This window comes from Chiloscyllium plagiosum, unplaced genomic scaffold, assembly GCF_037043375.1.
Source record: "Chiloscyllium plagiosum isolate Xiang-an unplaced genomic scaffold, Cpla_swu_hap1 HiC_scaffold_15, whole genome shotgun sequence".
Lineage (NCBI taxonomy): Eukaryota > Metazoa > Chordata > Chondrichthyes > Orectolobiformes > Hemiscylliidae > Chiloscyllium > Chiloscyllium plagiosum.
The window spans coordinates 70,310,806-70,333,481 of NW_028270153.1; the positions used below are offsets into that span (position 1 = coordinate 70,310,806).

Sequence of the window (22,676 nt, forward strand, 5' to 3'; positions counted from 1 at the left end):
AGCCTCGCTCCCATGTTGACTTGTCTACATACTGTGTTAGGAAACCTTCCTGCACACATGGACAAAAACTGACCCACCTAAAGTACTCAAATTATAGTATTTACAGTCAATATTTGGAAAGTTAAAGCCCCCATAACAACCATCCTGTTACTATCACTCCTATCCAGAATTATCTTTGCTATCCTTTCCTATACACCTCTGCAACTATTCAGAGGACTGTAGAAAACTCCCAACAGGGTGACCTCTCCTTTCCTGTTTCTAACCTCAGCCCATACTACCTCAGTAGATGAGTCCTCAAACATCCTTTCTGCTGCCGTAATACTGTCCTTGACTAACAATGCCACACCTCTCCTTCTTTTACCATCTATAGGTATGTCAGGAATAAAAGAATGACTAGGGTAGGAATAGCTCCAGTCAAGGATAGTAGTGAGAAGTTGCGTGTGGAGGCTGAAGAGATTGGGGAGACACTGAATGAATACTTTTCGTTAGTATTCACTCAGGAACAGGACATTGTTGCCGATGTGAATACTGAGTCACAATTAAGTAGAATGAATGGCTTTGAAGTATGTAGGGAAGAGGTGTTGGAAATTCTGGAAAGGGTGAAAATAGATAAGTCCCCTGGGCCTGATGGCATTTATCCTAGGATTCTCTGGGAAGCAAGGGAGGAGATTGCAGAGCCAATGGCCTTGATTTTTATGTCCTCGTTGTCTACAGGAGTAGTGCCAGAAGACTGGAGGCTAGCAAATGTGGTTCCCTTGTTCAAGAAGGGGAGTAGGGATAACCCTAGTCCCTTAGGCTGGTGAGTCTCACTTCTGTTGTGGGCAAAGTCTTAGAGAGAATTGTAAGGGATAGGATTTATGAACATCTGGATAGGAATAATGTGATCAAGGATAGTCAGCATGGTTTTGTGAAGGGCAGGTCGTGCCTCACAAACCTTATTGAATTCTTTGAGAAGGTGACTAAGGAGGTGGACGAGGGGAAAGCGGTAGATGTGGTGTATATGGATTTTAGTAAGGCGTTTGATAAGGTTCCCCATGGTAGGCTACTTCAAAAAATACGGAGGTATGGCATTGAGGGTGAGTTGGAGGTTTGTTTTAGGAATTGGCTGGCTGGAAGAAGACAGAGGGTAGTAGTTGATGGTAAAGGTTCATCTTGGAGTGCCGTTACTAGCGGTGTTCCGCAAGGATCTGTTTTGGGACCATTGCTGTTTGTCATTTTTATAAGTGACCTGGAGGAGGGGCTAGAAGGTTGGGTGAGCAAGTTTGCGGATGATACGAAAGTCGGAGGAGTTGTTGACAGTGAGGAAGGATGTGGCAGGTTACAGCGGGATATAGGTAAGCTGCAGAACTGGGCAGAAAGGTGGCAAATGGAGTTCAATGTAGCTAAGTGTGAGTTGATTCACTTTGGTAAGAATAACAAAAAGATGGGGTACTGGGCTAATGATCGGATACTTGGTAGTGTGGATGAGCAGAGGGATCTTGGTGTCCATGTACACAGATCTTTGAAAGTTGCCACCCAGGTAAATAGTGCGGTGAAGAAGGCATATGGTGTACTGGCTTTTATTGGTATAGGAATTGAGTTCCGGAGTCCTGAGATCATGTTGCAGTTGTATAAGACGCTGGTGCGGCCGCACCTGGAGTATTGTGTTCAGTTTTGGTCGCCATACTATAGGAAGGATGTGGAGGCACTGGAACGCGTGCAGAGGAGGTTTACCAGGATATTGCCTGGTATGGTAGCAAGATTGTATGAGGAAAGGCTGAGGCACCTGGGGTTGTTTTCATTGGAGAAAAGAAGGTTTAGGGGTGACTTGATAGAGGTGTACAAGATGATTAGGGGTTTAGATAGGGTTGACCGTGAGAACCTTTCTCCTCGTATGGAGTCACCTATTACGAGGGGGCATAGCTTTAAATTAAGGGGTGGTAGGTATAGGACAGATGTTAGGGGTAGGTTCTTTACTCAGCGAGTTGTGAGTTCATGGAATGCCCTGCCAGTAGCAGTGGTGGACTCTCCCTCTTTATGGGCATTTAAGCGGGCATTGGATAGGCATATGGAGGATAGTGGGCTAGTGTAGGTTAGGTGGGCTTGGATCGGCGCAACATCGAGGGCCAAAGGGACTGTACTGCGCTGTATTCTTCTATGTTCTATGTTCTCTGTTCTTACTGAAATATCTAAATTCCGGAACTTGCAACAATCATTCCTGTTCCTGACTCCATGACTCCGAAGTGGCCACAACTCAAAGTCCCAGGTACCAATCCATGCTGCAAGTTCACTCACCTTATTCCGGATGCTTCTGGCATTGAAGTAGACACACTTCACACCACCTTACTGCTTGCAGGTGAACTCTTTTGACCATGAAACCTCATTTGGCTACTGCCATACCCCAATCTGGCCAATAAAGCAATTGTATCCCTGAATTGGAGATTTTAGAGATTAAAGCTTCCCCTGACTGTCTGGCTTCTGAGGCTTTTGAAATCTACATAACTGCTGAATGCAGATATCCTCATTGAATACCTAATTTGAGACAAGGCTTCTGATATCTTGGCGAGTCTGAAAATATTCTCTAACACAGTCCAATGCATCTGACAACCTTCAACTTTCAGGGTGTTGCGAACAATCTTTCTGTACCATAAGGACTTGAGATGAAGGTTTGCCCGAGAGGAAGATTTTACAAAATATCGAGGAAGCTGTAAAGGCCCACATCTGAGACTCCTCCATCACCTCTGAGTCCCACTAAATGGGTGGAGCAGTAGAGTGGTGAGCATTTAGAAGAGAGAAGCCCTAGAAGTCTATAGCATTGACGCGGGACAGAGTCAAATTTTCACAGCATCAAGTTAAACATGGGTAAAGAAACCTATTTATTGCAAGGTACCACTCTTTTTGTTATTTTTCTTTGTTGAGCACCATTTGAAAGAACTATAAAAGGTAGCAAGGGCACAGGATGCATTTTTGGTGGGGAATTTAAATATCCATTACTAAAAGTGGCTTAGTAGCACAAAAATTGATCAAGTCCTGAAAACAAAAACAGCTGCCAGACTGCACCTGTGACAGTTGGTCATGAAAGAAAAATTTACTTCAAGTCCTGACTGGTCACTAAGCAAATATCTAATGCAGCATTTGTGGGAGCAACTAAACCTCAGTCCTTGTGGAGATGAAGGCCTATCATCACACTAACAATACCTTTCAATGTGTTGTGTGACTTTGCCACTGTGATAAATGGTATAGATTCAAAACAGATCTAATAGTTCAGAATTAAACATTTGTAAAGTGATTTGAACCATCTGCAGAACTTTATTCAATTACAACATGCCCAGTAGATTGAACAAGAACAAAATACTGCAGATGTTAGAAATCTCAAAGAGAGTACTGAAGTTTATATCCTGAGAAAGAAAAAAAATACCCTTACAATACTCTGTAGCTTTTATGTACTTCCTATTGGAGGGCATCCAGAATTAGACACCTACTTCAAGCATTTTATAAAGGTTCACCATAACTTTCTTGCCTTTGTATCCTATACCTCAGGAGAAAGTGAGGTCTGCAGATGCTGGAGATCAGAGCTGAAAATGTGTTTCTGGAAAAGCGCAGCAGCTCAGGCAGCATCCAGGGAACAGGAGAATCGACGTTTCGGGCATAAGCCCTTCTTCAGGAATGAGGAAAGTTTGTCCAGCAGGCTAAGATAAAAGGTAGGGAGGAGGGACTTGGGGGAGGGGCGTCGGAAATGTGATAGGTGGAAAGAGGTCAAGGTGAGGGTGATAGGTCAGACTGGGGTGGGGGTGGAGAGGTCGGGAAGAAGATTGCAGGTTAGGAAGGCGGTGCTGAATTCGATGGATTAGACTGAGACAAGGTGGGGGGAGGGGAAATGAGGAAACTGGTGAAATCCGAGTTCATCCCTTGTGGTTGGAGGGTTCCTAGGCGGAAGATGAGGCGCTCTTCCTCCAACCGTCGTTTTGTTGTGATCTGGCGATGGAGGAGTCCAAAGACCTGCATATCCTTGGTGGAGTGGGAGGGGGAAGTGAAATGTTGAGCCACAGGGTGGTAGGGTCCAGGATTCCATTCTTTTAAACAACTTTCTCAGGCTGCTCTGCAACCAACAACTGGTGAGCAAACTAGTTCTTTCCAGCCAGAGACAGCCTAGTAGGTCGTCCTGTTGGAACTGGACATGAGAGGCAGAGGCTATATAGAATAGGGAAAACCAATGGAACAGGGAAGGAGATTTATGGATCAGATTCTCAGCAGGAGGTCGAATCTATGGAGTGTCTTTAGAGAATGACTCCCTTACCGTAGCTTCAATTAACAATGGATATTGAAATGTCTGCTTCAGTAAACTGCCTTGACTGAAATTGGCTACCGATCGCAGACACAACTCAAACTTCAGGATAGGGAGTGTTTGTCAAATTGATAGGTCCTGTATGATTATGCAACTGGATACTTCAAGGCTGTTACATAAATACAACTGTAGCAGTATGAGTTGTATCTGCAACAGTTTGCCAATTTCAGTCTTAGCCATATTTAAGCCACCATGACAGATCAAAGAGTGCCTACTGGGTGACAAATAAAAATAACATGACTCATGACTTCAGCTCATTAAGCATGGACATGCATAGCTCAGGCATTTTCAGTTTTGCCAGTATGCACCTGGTGTCTTCAAGCAAAGCTCTGCAGCCTGGACCACATTCCAGGGGACCTGTTAAGTAAATACAAATATTTATGGGAGTATACTGGACGCTTTACTAATGATTATTATGAGGGATGACACTTGTCATTATTTATCAGAAGGAAGAAGGCTATAACCTGTACCATTCTATGCAAAGTTCTACTTGGATAACTGATTAATGGGTGATGCCAGTAATCTGAACCCCAAACTTCCATTTACCTTTTACCATTTCAATTTCCCACATGTAAAATTAAAAGCTAACACATAATACACATTCCAATCCAAATTTATAAATTAAAATGTTCATAATTTATACAAAAATAAACTAATTACTCTCATGTACTTCCTTAATATCATCATGAACCGTTGTTACATTCTCAATGGCTGGTGACTTTCAGTGGAGAAGCCTAGAAACGGTCTTGGGTAAATGCCTTGAGTATTCTTAAAAGGTCCTACTTCAGACTGGACCATCTGAGTTGGGCTGGCAAGCTGGAGGCATTGTTGGAGTGGTAGCGATGAGAGTATGCCTGCTACAATCCTGAGAGAGAATGGCAGGATCATATTCCCCTGAATCACCAGCACACACAGGTGGTACTACTTCAACTACATTAAAGTATTGGGAGAACAGAGGGCAGGAGAGCCGTGATTCAGGGTGGCACAGTGGTTAGCTCTGCTGCCTCACAGTACCAGAGACCCAGGTTTGATTCTAGCCTTCGGTGAGTGCCTGTGAGGAGTTTGCACATTCTCTCTGTGTCAACATGGGTTTCCTCCAGGTCCTCTGGTTCCCCTCCCACAGTGCAAAGATGTGCAGATTCAATTGACTGACCATGTTAAATGTGGGAATCAGGTAGGCGCTGGGTTTGAGTGGGATTTCTTCAGACTCTATAGGCCAAAAGGCCTCTTTCTGGATTGTACAGAATCTATATCCCAGAAATGTCTGGTAACAGTAGTATCCAAAGAATGAATAGAGGAAGCTCTGGCTACTGCTAAAACACTTGGCCATTGGGTTGGATGCTGACTTGTGTTGCACTTGAACCAGAGACATCAGTTAACAAACAGTGCACCGTGGAAGGTGCCAATTGCTCAATTTTGGAAAGGGTGGGTTCCAAAGTCCTGCACGAAGTGCTGGTCACCTCTTCCATGTTCCTTGACATTCAACATAAACATTTCAGGTTTCCAGCAGGCTTCTGAGAGCATCAGGTTAACTCTGTAACCTGATGTACTGAAACTTTCTTTTTAGTCTTAACAAAGGTACTGCATAATATCTTCCTCTGGTAAGCAGGCACCTTGTGCTATCCTTTCATTCCTTACCTGCTCTTGCACATTTATACCTGATGTCTCACCATGTGACGATTTCTCTTTTATCTTATCTTCTAAATAACATACAGTGCAAAAAGGAATAAGAACTATGTTGTAGTGAAGAGAGACAGAAATACAGAATTGCATGTTTAGACTTTTTGTGGCTTCTCAATTAGAAGAGATTGAGAGGAGAGACAGTGATGACAGAAACAAGATGGGGACAGATTTACCACTGGCCAGACAGTCGCTCTGCCACAATACTTCAGAGTTGTGCATGGGTATCCCGTGGAATCCCCATTGTAAGACACTCTGCAGGAGTTGTCGCTGAAATTGAATTTTCCTCCGGGAAAATCCTCTACTCCTGGAACTCTTCAAAAGTCTCAACAAAAATCAGCCTGTAATGAAATTAAGTAAAACTGTTATTCAGGAAAGGTAGATGATTAAATGATCATTGTGTAACTCCTGAGTAACTATTAAACTGACCCCATATTCCTCCATCTCATCATTATCTGAGCCTGCCAGACCTAGCCCTTGAACACTAGCCCTACTGCCAACACCAGACCAGAACCCTACTCTGCCATGGGACCTGACATCCCCTTCCAAGGATCCACAGCCCCCACCTCATCAGTAAACCTAATCTGACAGCCCTGCAACTGGACCTGACCACCCGTTCCCCTGCCCTTGCTCAACTGAACTGGACTCAGCCCAAAACCCCACCAGCGCCCCCCTCCCACTGGACTCGACATGTCCACCTGGTACACTAACTGTTCCCCACTGGTACCCTACTTACTTACACTGCACCCTACCCATCTGGTAGATTAGATTATCTACTTTGTGGAAACAGATACTTCAGCCCAACAAATTCACACCAACCCTCCGAAGAGTAACCCATCTAGACCTATTTCCCTCTGACTAATACACCTAACACTATGAGCAATTTAGCATCTTTGGATTGTGGAATTAAACCGGAGCACCAGGAGGAAATGCATGCAGACATGGGGACAATGTATAAACTCCACACAGACAGTTACCCGAGGCTAGAATCGAACCTGGGTCCCTGGTGCTGTGAGGCAACAGTACTAACCACTGAGCCACCGTGCCGCCCCCACCTACCCTCCCAGCACCCGAACATCACACTTGCCTTATCCTTCTTTGACAGCAACTGTAAAAGTGGCTGTCAGGATCTTTAACTTTCAAATTGAGGCAGCTGACTGCTGTGAAAATGGGGTGTGGTTTGCCTTCCTCTGACAATTCTGAAAGTGATGGATGCAGGTACAATTACAGGTCGTTCTGGAATAACATGCATTTTGGCAGCACGATTTGGCTGTAATGTTACTGAAGAATTAGGGAATGGTATTTTCGAGAACGCTTACCTCTGTTCACAATAGTGCGATTCCAGCGTGAATCAGTTCACGCACTTAAGTGATTTTCTATTAAGCGAGGTTTCACTAGAACACAACTACAGTGTTATAGGAGAACTATCTGTACAACGTTTAAAAGACATTTGGATAGATACGTAAATTGGAAAGGTTTGGAAGGATATGGATCAGGAGCAAGCAGGTGGGACAAGTTCGGCATGGCTGGTTGGACCAAAGGGTCTGTTTCTGTGCTGAGTGACTCTATGACTCTATAACCATTAGAATGGAAATGTGGCTCTGCATTTCTAAGCAGTCTCTGAATGTAATCTGTTCTCAGAAATGGAGAGCTCCTTATTTCTGTTTAAAAAAAGTGGTCTGGAGTAGCAAACTATGTGAGATTGGCAATCCTCAGAAAATCTGGTCCATTATTTTAACTTTGGGATGTTTGTGACATTGGCAAAGTGCTAGTTGTGTCTAATCTTCTGGAGCTTCGTTTTAGTTTTGTCAGCAGTGAAACCTGCCTTCTCTTTACAAGCTGGATAAAACCAAGGAGGAGAATCTAGGGGTATGAATTTCCTATGTTGAGGTTCCTTATCTTCTGATTTGGATGGGATCCAACAGTCAGTGGAAGGCTTATTAACGTGTAACATACAGGTATCAACTGCTTTTCGAACATTTGCTTTACGCAATTTCGCTTTTACAGAAGATCTACAATAGTACCTGTTTTCACGAATCCGAAGAGGATTTTTGTTTTTACGAAAAAACGGCAATACTTTTTCCCAATATAAATCATGCATCTTTGCTTTACGCCATTTTTGGTTTACAAGAGGTTTCCTGAGAACGCTCTACTTTCAGTTGGCGGGGCTGCTTGCATTGTCTGTCACATGATTGAGTGCATGTCCCACTGATGTTAAATTGCTACACATCTACATGCTGAAGCAGCGGCCAGTCTGTCTTCCAAAACAATCTATTTGCATCTCTTTGATCAATATGGTAAGGTCCTCAGGAGTTTTGCTGAACAAAGAGACCTTGGAGTGCAGGTTCATAGCTCCTTGAAAGTGGAGACACAGGTAGATTGGATAGTGAAGAAGGCATTTGGTCTGCTTTCCTTTATTGGTCAGAGTATTGAGTATAGGAGTTGGGAGGTCATGTTGCGGCTGTAAAGGACATTGGTAAGGCCACTGTTGGAATATTGCGTGCAATTCTGGTCTCCTTCCTGTGCCAGGGTTGGAGGATTTGTTGCCAGGGTTGGAGGATTTGAACTATAGGGAGAGGCTGAATAGGCTGGGGCTGTTTTCCCTGGAGTGTCGGAGGTTGACGGGTGATCTTATAGAGGTTTATAAAATCATGTGGGACATGGATAGGATAAGTAGACAAAGTATTTTCCCTGAGGTGGGGAAGTCCAGAACTAGAGGACATAGGTTTAGGGTGAGATGGGAAAGATATAAAGGGGTAATTTTTTCATGCAGAAGGTGGTACGTGAATGGAATGAGCTGTCAGAGGAAATGGTGGAGGCTGATACAATTGCAACATTTAAAAGGATGGGTATATGAATAGGAAGGGTTTGGAGGGATATGGGCCGGGTACTGGCAGGTGGGACTAGATTGGATTGGAATACCTGGTTGGCGTGGACGGGTTGTACCGGAGGGTCTGTTTCTGTACTGTGTATGTCTATGACTTTAATAGAAACAATGATTACTCTTTGCGCTTCCAACCTACATTACTGCCATTTGTTTTAAAATAAATAAATGCACCATCAAATTAACAATCACCAAGTAGCAAGTTACAAACAGTTCCCACCAGATGCAGTGTGGCAGTAACAAACAAAAGGAATAAAACAAGGGTGGGGAAAAGAACAGAGTTATTTTAGTTAGCCTGTTCAGACATGTTATGACAAATATCTGAAGCAGGTGGGATTTTCTCTGCTACTTCACTTCGATAAACACTTTCCTGCCAGAATGCAGTGGTGGCACTTAGGTACTTCCTACTTGGTGATTGTTAATTTGATGGTGCATTTACTTAGGTGCCACCACGACATACCAATTAAGTCAATATTTACAAATTCTTCTCCATTATCTGCTAGAAAATCTGCTGGCCTTCCAAGGCCTGTGCTAATCCATTTTTCCATAACCGTATCCATTTGTCTGTTTGTCCTTATCATTCATTACCGTAAATATGCGTAACCTAGTAGCCTTATCTACAAAATACATATGTCAGATAAAGGCAGCATCGTGGCATCAACGCCACATTCACAGGAATCAGATTCACTAGAGAGGAAGAAAAGGACAACCAACTCCCATTCCTAGACATGATGGTACAGAGAACACCGAACGGAGAATTCACCACAAAGGTACACAGGAAAGCCACACACACAGACCAAGTCCTGAACTACGAAAGCAGCCACCCCAACACACATAAAAGAAGTTGCATCAAGACACTGTTCAAAAGGGCCAGAACACACTGCAGCACACCAGAACTGCAAAAAGAGGAAGAAGAACACCTCTACAATGTATTCGCCAAAAACGATACCCCCGCAATTTCATCAACAGATGCCTAAGGGAAAGACAATGGAATGAGGACATGCCACAACCCAAAGGACTAGCCACGTTACCATACATCAAGAACATTTCTGAACTGACAGCCAGACCACTACGACCACTAGGACTCATAACAACACACATACCAACAGCCACTCTCAGACGACAACTCACGAGGACAAAGGACCCGATACCCATCATGAGCAAAACCAACGTAGTGTACAAAATCCCATGCAAGGACTGCACAAAACACTACATAGGACAAACAGGAAGACAGCTGACGATCCGTATCCATGAACACCAACTAGCCACAAAACGACACGACCAGCTATCCTTAGTGGCCACACACACAGATGACAAGCAACATGAGTTCGACTGGAACAACACTACTATTATAGGACAAGCCAAACAGAGAACAGCCAGGGAATTTCTAGAGGCATGGCACTCATCCACAGATTCTATCAACAAACACATCGACCTGGACCCAATATACTGGTCACTGCAGTGGACAGCTGGAACTGACAACTGGAAGCAGCAGAGACAAACCACTATAAATGCCGGAGGAACGATCACAGAAGCACTTCACAGGAGGCTCCCAAGCACTGAGGGTGTCACCTAGACAGGGGATGAAACGTCGGCAACACAAATTCCCAGCTTGGCGAACAGAACCACAACAACAAGCACCCGAGCTACAAATCTTCTCACAAACTTTGAGCTTTGATCAAGTGAATCCCTTGAGGTGTATAGAGGGTATAGAAGTACACTTAAGAGGAAAATCAGGCTGGTAAGAAGGGGACATGACATAGATTTGGCAGGTAAGGTAAAGGAGAATCCAAAGACTTTCTACATATATTAAGAGCAAAAGAACAACTAGGGAAAGAATAGGACCCTTAGAGATTAACAAGGTCACTTATGTGTAGAGCCACAGGAGATGGGTGAGACCCTAAATGAAGATTTCTCATTGTGTAGAAAGACATGAAAACTAGGGATCTCAGGGAAGTAAATAGTGACATCTTGAAGAGTCCACATGACAGAAGAGGAGGTGCCAGAGACATTTGTATCATCGACAGCCATGGGTGAGATGTCAGAAGACTCCAAGGTAGCTAATGTGCCATTATTTAACAAAGGCTACATGGAAAAGCCAGGGAACAACAGTCCTGTGAGCCTAACATCAGTGGACGGTACATTGTTAGAGGGATTCTGATGATAGGATCTACATGCGTTTAGAAAGGCAAGAACTAATTAGGAAAAGTCAGCATGGCTTTGTGCAGGAGAAATTGCATCTCGCAAATTTGATTGAGTTTTTTGAAGAGGTGTCCAAGAAGATGGATGAAAGTAGAGCAGTAGACATTATCTATAGAGTCATTAACAAGGCCTTCAACAAGATTCTACATAGTAACATAGAATCCAGAGAGAGTTACCCAATTAGATACGAAATTGACTTTACGGCAGGAGACAGAGGGTGTGCGGTAAAGGGTCGTTTATCAGACTGGAAGCCTGTGACCAGGGGTGTGCCACAAGGATTGGTGCTAGGTCCATTGTTGTTCATCATTTATATAAAAGATATTATATTAAAGAATGTAGGAGGCATAGTTAGTAAGTTTGTGCATGACACCAAACTTGCTTTAGTGGTTAATGAAGAAGGTTATCTAAGAGTGCAATGGAATCTTGATCAATTGGGCCAGTCGGCTGAAGAACAGCAGATGGAGTTGAATTTAGATAAAGGCAAGGTGTTGCACTTTGGTAAGGCAAATCAGGGCAGGACCTGCAGTTAATGGGCCCTGGGAAATGTTGTTAAATAGAAAAATTTACAGGTGCAGGTACATAATTCCTTGAAAGTGGTGTCACAGGTTGACAGGATGGTGAAGAAAGCATTTGGCATACTTGTGTTCATTGATCACAGCACTGAGTACAGGAGTTGGGACGTCATATTACAGCTGTACAAGATGTTGGCAAAGCCACATTCGGAGTACTGTGTACAATTCTGGTCGCCATGCTATAGGAAGGAAGTTATTGAACTGGGAAGGGTGGTGTGTGTTTATGAAATGAGCCGTTAGAGGAAGTGGCAGGTGGGTACATTTGCAACATTTAAAAAACATTTGGAGAGGTACATGGATCGGAAAGATCTAGAGGGACATGGGTCAAATGCAGGCTAATGGGACCAGCTCAGTTTAGGAAATCTGGTAGGCATGGACTACTTGGGCTGAAAGGCCTGTTTCTGTGCTCTACGACCAAATATTTCAACCTTCATTCCATACTTTTGGTCCATAGCCACTACTTAATTAAACTTCCAGACTTAGTCGGTCCTGACAACCAGATATGGCGGTGTCTTCCAATATTTGATGTATGTATAATTATTTGATGTATATGTATATTTGATGTAGATGTCATGTCATCAATAAAGATATTCCTTATCCACAATTCTGGCATCTTCAGCAGCAACTTTCATTTACAATGTAGCATGAATAGATCAAGCTATTCACAGAAGGTGAACACAACAACCTGATGAAGGAGCAGCACTCTGAAAGCTAGTGCTTCTAAATAAACCTGTTGGACTATAACCTGGTGTTGTGTGATTTTTAACATTGTACACCCCAGTCCAACACTGGCATCTCCAAATCATAGAAGGTGAAGCATAGGGAAAAGGGAGAAGGGTTATTAGCAGGAAACCTTATTCATGTTGGGTCTTATTGGAGCATCTCTTTTTACCTCTATTCAAAGATGAATAGCCTTACTCATCTGTACTATACAAAGGAGATGTTCACAGAATCTGACATCTCTTTCAACTAGGCCTGCAGCCTGAGAGTAGCATGAGGACAATGTTGCCCATGGCTGTGAAGGTGACTATTAGCACCTGAATTTTCTCCAGTTGGGATCATTCCTTCTTGGCTGAAACAGGATCCAATATCTCTCAGTTTGCTGTCCACTACAAAATCAGAATTGAGAAATGTCCTCCATATTATTGAGAAATTAGTTCACCATACTTTTGGTCCACGTGTCTCTGAATGGAGAGTGGACCTAAGCATAAGGCAGGGTGCCATTACTGGCACACATGCCTTAGTGCCATTGTTCTTAATGCTGAGAGTACCACAACTACAAAAACTTCCACTGTTGCTGTAGTGTGGCCACTGTCAACATATCATTCTCTATCCTGTTGTAGTCATGATGCTTATAAAAACAGGAACATGCAAATTAGGAACATAGGCCACCCAACCCCAGAAGCCTATACTGTCATTCAATTAGAAAATTTCCACCTACGTCTGATAATATTTCCACCTTTACTTATCAAGAATCGATGTACCACTGAGTTAAAAATAATCAAAGACTCTGTTAGTACCACATTTTGAGGAAGAGAGTTATAAAGACATACAATGCTCTATGGGGAAAGATTTATTTTTAAACTGTCTTAAATGGTGACATCTTATTTTTAAACAGTAAATCCTTGTTTTAGATTCTCCCGCAAAACAAAACATTCTTTCCACATTCGCCCTGACAAGGCCACTCAGGAATTCTCATGTTTCAATCAAGTCATCTCTTACTTTTCTGAATTCCAGTGGATACAAGCCTAGCCAGCCCAATCTTTTCTCATAAGGCAACCTGCCCATTCTAGCTGGCCTAGTAAACTCTTTTGAACTGCATTTGCATCTTTCCTTCAATAAGGAGATCAATTCTTTACAGTTACTCCAATGGTCTGTATAACTGAAGCATAACTCAATAATTTCTCATTCATTTTCCCTTGCAATGCGCAACAGATTTTATTCACCTCCCTAATTACTTGTTGTGACTGCACAACCTTTTGCAATTCTGTGATGAAGGTGTGATTTTATATGCATATATTTTACGAGTTTGTATTTTAAAGTAGTGGCCTATAGGTCTTGGCTAATTTTTTAGAAGGGGTTTTGAAATTAACTAGGTCAGTCTTCCAAAGCCATAATCTTAAACCACTGTATTTCAGACAGATGGTGACTGCAAGGCCCCCTCAACTGTTAAGTGAAGTTTGTTTATATTATGGGGTTTACGACCAGACAGAATGTATTGAAAGACATTAGCTTCCATTTGGGTTTAGAATAATCAAGGATTGACTTCAAGTTACAAAAATCCAGAAATTAGAAAGATTTCATGTAGTTTGTAAAAGAACTGACTACAGTCAGATGCGAATATAGTCTCTTCTTGAAAAAGGTGATTATTTAGTTAATGTCATAGGTTATCTCAGTGAAAAGAATGCAAATTGTGGAACATCTAGACTAGGAGCATTTGGTTAGAAACTGCATGTAGCTGTTCAAAGCTGGTAACATATAAGCTGTTGTGTGAATTTCAAGTAAAAGGCTTTACAGCTCATAGGTCTGAAATCTTAATTCAAACCCCCCCCCCAAACTTGATATGGAAGGAAACCTTTTTGAGCACCTATAAAGTGATGGTGTTGGAGAGTAGATGGCATTATGTGCTGTCATATGTTTTGAAATATTTCTATTTCTATTTAGATAGCATGTTTTCTGGTGCAAAGAACTAGGTAAAAGGCTACAACTGATTTCAGTGCTTTGACACGTATCTGTCATTCGCCTCTTTATCAGGACATCTTTAAAATAATTTGGAATAGCTCTTCCACCATTTGAATTTCGAGGATCTGGTCTTTCAATGATGGTTTTCATGGTTTCAATGGTAATTATCAAAACCTTTACTTTATCGCTAAAAACAAATTACATTCCCTAAGAGTATGGAAACAGGCCCTTTGGCCCAACAAGTCCACACCGACCCTGTGAAGAGTAACCCCCCACCAGGCTCATTCCCCTACCCTATATTTACCCCCTGACTAATTCACCTAACATTCAACACCATCATATCTTGTTCTTGACCACAAATAAAAGCTACCAAAATCATTTCATGCCAACTTTATCCAATAAAACATCAATTGCTCATATCTAATAAAACTCTACTAATCACATTTGTGCATTCTTTTATTTCCCAACTTTCATATGTTTGTTCTTATACGGTGTTAACCCAGTGGTTGCAGCATGGCTTAGAAAAGTTGGCTTACCATGGGGAGACTACAGAACAGGAGTTCAACAGGTCCCTTTTGAACAGCTCTGGACGTAGGAGAAAGTGAAGACTGCAGATGCTGGAGATCAGAGTGGAGAGTGTGGTGCTGGAAAAACCAGCAGGTCAGGCAGCATCCAATGAGCAGGAGAATTGACGTTTCTATCAAGAGCCCTTAATCAGGATGGGCCCTTCCTGATGAAGGGTTCTTGCCCGAAATGTCGATTCTCCTGCTCCTCGGATGCTGCCTCACCTGCTGTGCTTTTCCAGCACCACACTCTCGACTCTAGCTGTAGAAGGCCTGGCTTCACCTGTGCAGGAAGATGGGATAGGTGCAATGGAAGTCATCCTGCTCCAAAATTATCAGTCTTCATGGTGAAAATGTCAGAATGCACTGACATGTGGATGAAATAGGATAGATATTCAAAATAAAGAGAGAATTAGGGGAATCTGGGTAAGTCTGACAAGTATGGGTACAGTTGATAGGAATCATTTTGCATGGCATCTTGCAAATTAACAGTACCAGTCAGGGTTAAAGAACAGAACCAGTAATATAGAGACGAGGCATTAGGTCTCAAACTGGGGCATGAAAGCATTCCTCCACATTATCCATCTTAGAATACTCAGGACTCTGAGATAGCTAAAAACAGTCACCAAATTTTGTTGCTATATGACACTCCTTGATAAAAAAAGGATGAACCTGCCAGTCTTCTAGAAAAATGCATGACATCTATTAAATACAGCTACGCTATTCTGAAAATGATAAAGTCAACCTAAAATTACAAATAACCCTTCCAAAGACAGAATTGATTATTTGAATCAATTTCAGTTAGAGATGGAGCACTGACAGTCAATAAAGAGTCCCCCAAAACAGTGATATAGGTCAATATAATATTTGGTCACTTTTGCCCAGGAAAATTCAGCATCTAACAGATTTGCTCAGGTAATAGTAGCAAATGAGCTAAGAGGTTAATTCAAAACGTATCGTTATAGAAGTTACTTACAACTGATTTTTTTTAAGCAATATAATCTTTGTGTGAAACAAAAATGATTGCGCAAAAACTCTGCATTACAAGCTGTGATTGAAAACAGGCTCACAGTTGACAACAAATAAATAAGACATTAACAAGGAAACTGGTTAATTATTACTTTTTAGCAAAACACGATAGCAAAGTGACTAAAACCAGGTTTGTAATACTGCACTACTCATGTACCCAGAATGAGGTCAGAATGAATAATTCCATAAACAGCTTGTTTTCTACAGCAAAGAACTAGGTAAAAGGTTGCAATTGATTCCAGTGCTTTGACATGTATCTGACGTTGTCCTCCTTATCAGAACTTTGAGGTGATTTGGAATAGCTTCACCACCATGTGAATACTGAGAATCAGGCTTTTCATTGGTAGTTATAATCCCAGTACAAAAATGTGATTCCTGAGTGATGGATCCAAAATGCATTCAAAGGATAATTAACTGAAAAACCAAATGCTAGCCCTCCGACTACACAAGGTGATAGCTAGGCTCAGTTCCGTGGTTGTCAGCAGTACTCAGGTACCCCAGCTAGTTAGCTTCTGTCCAAGCCAAACAAAAATGTTGGTTGTCATAGAGTCACAGCGAGGTACAGTACGGAAACAGACCCTATGGTCCAATTCATTCATGCCGACCAGATATCCTAAATTAATCTAGTCCTATTTGCTAGCATCTGGCCCTTTCCCCTCTAAACCCTTCCTGTTCATATTCCCATCCAAATGCCTTTTAAAATGTTATAATTGTAACAGCCTCCACCACCTCCTCCGGTAGCTCATGCCACACACGCACACTCTGTGCACAAAAATGCTGTCCCTTAGGTCCATTTTAAATCTTTCCCCTCTCACTTTAATCCTATGCCCTCTAGTTGTGGACTCCCCCACCCTGGTGAAAATTGCCTGACTATTCACCATGCCCTTCATGATTTTATAAACTTCTATACGGTCACCCCTCAGCCTCCAATGCTTCAGGAAAAATAGCCACAGCCTATTCTGCCTTTCCCTATGCATCAAACCTTCCAAAATCCTTGTAAATCTTTTCTGAACCCTTTCAAGTACTTGACTTTAAGTCCTTAACAGCTAAGTCAATCTCTGTGTCTGGTTTCTATGCTTGACAACTTTTAACAAAGGATACAAAATAACAATGATGGGTCAATGCAAAGTTGGTTCACATCCTTATTTCCTGCAATTACAAATCCTCTTGATTAGTCTTTCCCACAACTTTCTCTTTTTAATCTTTAATGATATAAACATTCACTAGTATGTTAAGGGGTCCAGTGGTGCAGTGGTAGTGCCCCTATCTCTGGGCCAGAAAGTCCAAGTTTATGTCCCACTTGCCATGAAGGGGTGTCATAACATGTCTCAACAGATTGCTTAAAAATAATTTTCTGCTGATGATGGTATGTGGTTGGATGCAAATTAGTTACATTTGAAAGTGGTATTGTTCCCTTTATGTGTTCTTAGTCATCAATAAAGAATTGCGTTGGGTGCAGACTTGAATCTTATCAAATCTTATATTAATAACCTCCTGACTTTGACTTAAATTGTGCATACGGAGGAAAAGCTTTGGTGAGTCAGGGAATTTGTGACTCACTGCAGAACATGCAACCTATGTGATGAGTCTTTTAACCACTAATCACCCAATGAAAATTCAATGGTGGCAGTTCCGTTCAATGTCAGATTCTTGAAGCTTGTGTGATATTTGCCACTTAAAAGCCCAAAACTGAATGTCATGATTTGGAGGTTACAGTCCAACAGGTTTAATTGGAAGCACTAGCTTTCAGAGCGCCGCTCCTTCATCAGGTGGTTGTGGAGGATACCATTGTAAGGCACAGAATTTACAGCAAAAGTTTACAGTGTGATGGAACTGAAATTATACATTGAAAAGTACCTTGATTGTTTGTTAAGTCTTTCGTCTGTTCGAATACCATGATAGTTTCACTTCTTTCATATGTAAATCACAAAACTTTTTTTAAAAAGAAGTTACATTCTCAGGTTAACTGTAACAATTGGTGTTAGCCAGATATGTTGAAGGTGTTATCCCCCGTGTTCTCTGTCTGTGCCATAATGTATAGACTGATTCTAATCTAAAAAGTGTGTGAGTGTCTCTCTGGGGTGGGGGGTTTTGAGTGTGAGAGAGAGTGTATATATGTGTATGTGAGTGTAGAGTGTTTAAGTCTGTGAGGGGGTGCATGTGTGAGTGTGTGTGTGTCTGAGGTGGGGGGTTCTGAGTGTCTGTGAGAGAGTGTATATGTGTGTGTGTGAGTGTAAAGTGGTCTAACTCTACAGGATGCACGTGTGAGTGTGTGTGTCTGTAGGGGTGTGTGTGAGTGTCTGTGTGTGTCTCTGTGTATACATGTGTCCGTGTGTATGTGTGCGTATAGGAGTGTCTGTGTGTGTGTGTGTGTGTGTGTGTAGGAGTGTCTGTGTGTGTGTATAGTGCAATGGTGGTCACCTGTAGAGTGACATGAACCCAAGGTCCCAGTTGACGCCCTTCCTATGGGTACGGAACTTAACTATCAGCCTCTGCTCGACCACTTTTAGTTGCTGCCTGTCCCAAAGTTCGCCTTGGAGGATGGTCACCCGAAGGTCCGAGGTCGAATGTCCTGTGGGGAAGTTTATTATCAACTTATCGGACCACACCCTTCGACCCGAAGAGATTGAAGTCCTGAGTAGGGGTCTCAACTTCTGCCCCACCACCAAAATGGACCCGTTGGTTCTTGCAGCAGACACGGAGGAGTTTATCAGACAAATGAGACTCTGGGAATTCTTTCAAGGTGCCAGCAGTGATCCCAACCAGCCCATTGGTGAACTAGAACAGTCATCACAGAGATCTGTAGAGGAGCGACCAAAGAACGTGTCAATTTGGATTCCACCAGAGGGATGATGCCTTGGGGTATGTATGCTCAAACCGTCAGGAAATATATAAAGGCCAGATTCATCAGCCGTACCCACTACATCACCCGTTCACAACGCAATGCCATCCAGGCTCTCAAAACCAATCACAACATTGTCATCAAACCAGCAGATAAAGGAGGAGCCATTGTCATTCAGAAGAGAACAGATTACTGCAAGGAAGTGTACCAACAACTGAACAACTAGGAACACTACAGGCAACTACCAGCTGATCCGATCAAAGTAAACACCCGTGAATTAAATACATTGATCAGGACTTTGGATTCAGTCCTTCAGAGTTCCCTACGCGCCCTCATCCCACGTACTTCTCGTGTAGGCAACTTCTACTGCCTTCCAAAGGTACACAAAGCCAATACAACAGGACGTCCCATCGTATCAGGCAATGGCACCCTCTGTGAGAATCTCTCCAGCTATGTTGAAGGCATCTTGAAACCTATTGTACAGGGGATTCCCCAGCTTCTGTCGCGACACTACGGATTTCGTCCAGAAACTCAGCACCCACAGGCCAGTTGAACCGGGAACATTCCTCGTCAAATGGATGTTTCAGCACTCTACACCAGCATCCCCCACAATGATGGCATCGCGGCAACAGCCTCAGTACTCAACACCAACAACTGCCAATCTCCAAACACCATCCTACAACTCATCCACTTTATCCTCGATCACAACATCTTCACTTTTGACAACCAGTTCCTCATCCAGACACATGGAACAGCTATGGGGACCAAATTTGCACCCCAATATGCCAACATCTTCACGCACAGGTTCGAATAAGACCTCTTCTTGAAGCAGGACCTCCAACCAACGTTATACACCATGTACATTGATGACATTTTCTTCCTCTTGACCCATGGCGAGGAGTCACTGATAAAACGACACAGTGATATCAACAAGTTTCACCCCACCATCAAACTCACCATGGACTACTCTCGACTATTTGTCTCATTCTTGGGATACATGCATCTCCATCAGGGATGGACACATCAGCACGACATTCTACTGCAAACCCACAGACAACCTCACAATGCTACACTTCTCCAGCTTCCACCCAAAACATATTATAATAGCCATCCCCTATGGACAAGCCCTACACGTACACCGGATCTGTTCAGATGAGGAAGAATGTGATGGGCACCTGGAAGTACTCAGAGATGCCCTCATAAGAACGATGCTCAACTCATTGAACGGCAGTTCTGACATGCCACAGCAAGGAACTGTAATGACCTCCTCAGGAGACAGACATGTGCTGCAACCAACAAGGTACCCTTCGTTGTCCAGTACTTCCCAGGAGATGAAAAACTACACCATGTTCTTTGTGACCTGCAACACATTATCAATGAGGATGAGCACCTCGTCAAGACCTTCCCCACACCTCCACTGCTTGCCTTTAAACAACCGCCAAACCACAATCAGATCATTGTTCGTGGCAAGCTGCCCGGCTTTCCAGACAACTCCACACAACTCTGTCACAGTGGGCGCTGCAAGACGTGTCAGAGTGTGACATGGGTACCAGCATTACACATGGGGACACCTCCCACCATGTGACTCAGTCAATGTTGTCTATCTTATATGTTGCAGGCAAGGATGCCCCGAGGCATGGTACATTGGGGAAACCGAGCAAAGACTACGGCAACGGATGAATGGGCACCACACAACAATCAACAGACAGTAGGGTTCCCTCCCAGTTGGGGAACACTTCAGTGGTGCAGGAGATTCAACCTCGGACCCTCGGGTGACCATCCTCCAAGGCGGACTTCAGGACAGGCAGTAGCGAAAAGTGGCCGAGCAGAGGCTGATAGCTAAGTTCCATGCCCATATGGAGGGCCTCAATCAGGACCTTGGGTTCATGTCACACTGCAGGTGACCACCATTGTACCATATACACACATGGACACTCCTATACACAGACACTCACACACACCCCTACAGACACACACTCCCACATGCACCCCCTCACAGACTTAGACACTCTACACTCACATATACACTCTCTCTCACACTTAAAATCCCACACCCCAGGCAGACTTAGACCACTCTACACTCACACACACATATACACTCTGTCTCACAGACACTCACAACCCCCGCCAGACTCACACACACTCCTACAGACACACACACTCCCACATGCACCCCCTCACAGACTTAGTCACTCTACACTCATATACACACTTTCTCTCACACTTACAACCCCCCGCCCCAGACAGACAGACACACACAAAAACCAACATGCACACATATACATATGTGGGGTGAATTTGTACTTGCAGAGTTACATTGTACTTTGCTCAAAATCTGCTTGAATTCATGTAAGACTGTTAACTCACTTTTTAGATTCAAATCAGTCTAAACATTATGGCACAGATAGAGAACACAGACGGCTAACACCTTCAACGTATTATCTGGCTAACACCAATTGTTACAGTTAACCTGAGAATGTAGCTTTCAAAAAAAAGTTGTGTGATTTACATATGAAAGCAGTGAAGGTATCATGGTATTCAAACAGATGAAAGACTCAACAAACAATCAATGTATTTTTCAATGTATAATTTCAGTTACATCACACTGTAAATTTTTGCTATAAATTCTGTCTTACAATGGTATCCTCCACAACCACCTGATGAAGGAGCGGCGCTCTGAAAACTGGTGCTTCCAATTAAACCTGTTGAACTATAACCCGGTGTTGTGTGATGTTTAACATTGTAAATCTGAATGTCTTATTGAATGCGGAACATGGGGAAATGCAGGGTTACAGAGATAGGGGAGTGGATAGGTCTGGGTGGCATGCTCTTTGAAGAGTCAGTGTGGGCTCAATGTGTGCGTTCCCATACTGTAGGGATTCTATGATCACATTATTTCTTACTATATATAAAATTTCAAATATATATCTTCATTTATGAATCAAAAAAGGTGACAATCACAATTTTCAAAATCAGAGAAATATTAGTATACTTAAACATACAGCATGACTATCACAACAGTATAGAACCACATAGAATTTACGCACAGAAGGCCATCAGCCTATCTTATAACATGCAATTTGTAATATTTCAGGCTACGAATGCACACATGTGGCGCTGACCATTCATTCAATGCTTGCATTATTTCCTGCGTCTTCCTGAAGGAAGTTGGAATTATCGACCTTCTGGGCCATGACTGTCGCTCACAATTTGATGGTTCTCCAGGCGTTTCCGGCGAGGTGGTCATGGCAACGGGCCACGCCTGCGCACTACCGCCGCCGCCATTTTGCTGCTTTCCCGCCCGCTGCGGGGAGGCGGTAGCAGCGCATGTGCGGGCCTGGCGGCGGCGACGGCGGCGGCGGCCTCGCGGTGGAACATCAGCCGGCGAGGCGGTGCCACTCCTTTACTCCCGTTAACACTCATTCCCGGGCTCGACGCCTCACCTACACCCCTCCCCATGATTCACTGAGCACGTTGTGCAGGATTAAGCTCCCGCCCCCAAATAATAGTCACTGGCAACATTGTGTGAATTAGGTTTAGTTTAGCAGGTAGGTACTGACCTTGCTGTTGATTCGTGGTGCACAAAGCTGGTGAATTTACAAAGTGCAGTTGCATTTTAAAATTCAGGTTGATGATGAGAGAGGCTGAAGCACCAGAGAACTCTGCAATTTTGAATGAAGGATTGGATCACATAGCTGAGGCCTCGAAATAATTTAAGGGAGACAAGTGATCTTGTAGAATTGTTCAAGCATGGAAGATGGACCTTCAGTCTGCATTGACGCTGGCAAAGTAACTGCCTCGTACTCTTCTCAGCCACATGTTCTTCCTTTTCAAAAAAATCCTAACTAATTTTAAATACCTCATTGAACCTGTCTTTGTTGTACTCAGACGGTGCATT

The 22,676-nt window shown here is 43.1% G+C and overlaps 1 protein-coding gene across 1 annotated transcript in view; it reads left to right on the forward strand.

Moving 5' to 3' along the window:
• The first annotated feature begins 22,155 nt into the window (after nucleotides 1-22,155).
• Nucleotides 22,156-22,676, forward strand: part of LOC122540775 (transcriptional repressor CTCF-like) — a 224,243-nt gene continuing 223,722 nt past the window's right edge. Inside the window, exon 1 of the mRNA XM_043676988.2 lies at nucleotides 22,156-22,326. The gene's annotated coding sequence lies outside the window, so the exon portion shown is untranslated. The remainder of the gene's footprint in view (nucleotides 22,327-22,676) is intronic.